Below are 3,451 nucleotides of genomic sequence, written 5' to 3' on the forward strand. Positions count from 1 at the left end.
ACGAGTAAACCCGAGAAGGGCTTCAGATGTACCAAATGAACGTCTTAGAACTAACCGTGTTGGGTCTGCTCGGTCAAATTGTCGTGAATCGTGATGCCATCCTTTTTTTTTTTTCTGGTAAGGAATCGTGATGCCATCCAAGATTTGGAAACCCGAGAACCCACCAGACCGGAATATTAAATCTCGCTTTTTTTTCTTCTTATTCGAATAAAAACAGAAATTACATATTTATTTACAAACTTGGTCAAAATAGTACTGTTCTGAATGAACGACTTCGTGGTCAAAGCCTTGTGCGCAACATTCTACTGGAGTAGTTATTTACATCTTGTGGAAAAAAAAGGTCGGTTTGATCAAAAAATCATATACTTCCATACGCATGGCAAAAGTGGTCTATTGTCACCACAAAAAATGGTTAGGATCTATAAGTTTATTGGCATCTTGCACATCACACCAAATTTTCTGTAAATCACGCATTTACTTGATCGTGACTTCTAATATAAAGAGAATTCCTTGCACTGCCATTTTAGTATCCTCTCCTGTCATCACATAAGTAGCAAATAGAAATTAGCAACTATTTTGGAAAAAAATAACAGTTGCCCATCCTGAAATATTTTGATTCTTAGATGACACAACGGAAACAAATAACACAGTTTGAGTAAAGAAAGGAGTATCAGTAATTTGGGTAGGGGAAGACATTGGTTTAGAATTATGTTGTGAGTCAGCTACAGTTTGGGTCTGTAGTGGCCTCACATGAGTTCCATTGCTAAGCCAAAATTAAACCTAATTCATAATGAAATGAGGATTAGGCTTAAAAGAACCAAAGGTTACCATATTTCTATGCAACCAAATGAAATAACATGTAATAATGAAAAATATTGAAAAAGTGGTCCAACTCATCCAACCTCATATTATAAAAGTGGGAAAAAAATACATTATTAAGTTAGGAAAAAATGAGAAATGCAAAATTCAGTACGCAAGCCCAATGGTCCTGTTGCCCAAATTCTCTTGAGAATTCACAATTGAGAAAAACATGTTAAATGTTCCAGTTTCCAAAAAAACAACTTAAATTTGGGGTGGATTTTTTGTTTCCAAATAAACCACCACCAATGAGAGCAAGGGGATAATCATGTACACATAGTAGCTTATTCTGAAGAAAAGGAGCTGCAATCTTAATTAGGGGATCTTTGTCACTTAGGAGTCTCCATCCAAGCTTTATCAATAAAGATTTGTTTTGGATTTCAGCTAGGAGAGCATGGGTTTTTACACACCACAGCTCACCAACTGCACTAGGTGTTGTTGTTAATTGAAGAAAAGATACTTGCTCTGAAGCTGAGAGAAGAGAACTGGCCGTTAGACGTCACCTTCAATTGGGTGGCAATGTGGCATCCATTAGCTGTGCAAATGGAGCAATAACGATTTTGGATACATCTGCTGATGTCCAACGGAAAATTTATTTGAGTTTCTAAATTCGTATCCCTCAGACGGTCAGATATTTGACTTCGAATTCAATAATTGAAAAAAAAAAAAATTTGAAGGGCAGCGGTGTTCATGGTGCTATACAGCTATGGTCCTTTGCCCAGGGATAGACTTGGGGCAAATGACCGCCCAACCCTCTCCTTATTTGATTTTAAATCTTAATTAACAGATAATTATTTCAAATTTATGAGAATATGAATAAACATATAAAGCCTAGAATCTTAAATAATTATAGATAATATCAATTTAAAATAGGAGCGGATAGTATTATATGTGCTTACCAACAAAAAAAAAAAGATAGTATTATATGTAAATACCCGAATTAGTATCCAGATTATATATGCATGGTATCAAAAGCTACTTAAATTTGTATCATAATAAAAATCTGAATAAATGGAAAGAAATTGGAGTTGAATCCAGATTTTTGAATATCCATTTTATATTTCTAGGGTTGGGCTCTCTCATAAGCCACCTGTCGAGTTTCATAACATATTTCAATTACCAACGCAAATTTTACCAAGCGAATCCAAACCCGAATAGAGACTGTCAGGGCTTCTGAGTTGGGCTTTTTAGCCCTCATGTTGGGTCTCACTATGAGCCTAATTTGACATAGTCCCGCCCTCCCCCATTTTATTTTATTTTTTGTAAAAGCCCTTCCCCAATTTAGGGGAAGGTTTTCTAAGCCTTCAAGTTCTTAAGCTCTTTTACATGAAATTTTTAATTAGTTTTCCAAAAAATAATGAATAAAATATTTCATATGAGAGTGTAAAAAAAAATTGATTTGTGCTCATTAGCTCATGGTTGTTACAGCCTCACTTCAGCTTAAGGCACCTTAGGATGGGCAAGGAAGGTGTGCACCCTTATTATGACTCTGGTCTTTTATAACTTGGCCCTCACATTCGTCTTCTTGAGCATGTCTGTACTTATGTGGGCCCTATTTTAGATAGCATTCTTTTTTGGAAAAATTACATGATTACCCATTTCTGGGTATCTCTTTACAAAATTACCCATCAAAAGTTTCAGTTAACAAAAATACCCAAAATTAAGTTTCCATTTACAAAATTACTCATTTTAAGTTTAAGTCAACAAAAATACCCAAAATTGAGTTTGGGTTTACAAAACTACCCACTCAAAGTTTTAGAAGTAAAAAAATACATAATTATATGTGGAAGATGAGGAATCATTATTTTTGGTAGTTTTGTAAACCCAAACCTGATTTTGGGTATTTTTGTTAACTGAAACTTTGGGTGGGTAGTTTTATAAAGAGAAACCCAAAAGTGGGTAATCATGTAATTTTCCCTTCTTTTTTTCGTATTAATATAACATGATCAAAGATATTGATAAGCAGTAAATAATAATATTACTTAAATTCCCCTAAATCAAACTCCAATATTCCATAAACTTTACCAATAAGGCCTCTACAAAATTGAGAAAAGGAAAGTAGTTATACCATGGTTTGAGGATTTGGAGTGCATTGGTCGAAATTGGTCAGATCGGATTCATATCGATTTTCCATCAATACAGATAAAGGTTGGTAAAAAAAACTTATTTTAAAAATAAAAACCAAGGGTATTTCTGTTTGATGCTAGACATCCTGATACCGAGTTCTCAAACCTAAAGCAAGACTTCCATGGGAGCTCGAGTTTCTTACTGCTAGCATTGTTTCTTCTTGAACTGGTAGGATTCTTATCATTGTCGTGTTTATCTTTCAATGGTTTTAGTTTGCATGGTTTTCATATCAAATTTTCCATCCAAGTTGCAGCCAATGTCTGAGTACAACAAATTAAGATTGAAAGCACTGGGGACCAAAACTGGGGACCAAAAAAACTGTATAGTATTGTTGCACATTTTGGTGTTACATCTAAATCGCCTTTCAAGGTGATAGGTACCATTAAACACCTTCATGTGGCAAAAAACAGTAGGTGTGAGAATGTCTTCACCCATTGTTGTTTTACGAAACCTTCCCCCCCCCCCC

Source organism: Macadamia integrifolia, chromosome 14 (assembly GCF_013358625.1).
Source record: "Macadamia integrifolia cultivar HAES 741 chromosome 14, SCU_Mint_v3, whole genome shotgun sequence".
In the NCBI taxonomy this organism is placed as follows: Eukaryota; Viridiplantae; Streptophyta; class Magnoliopsida; order Proteales; family Proteaceae; genus Macadamia; species Macadamia integrifolia.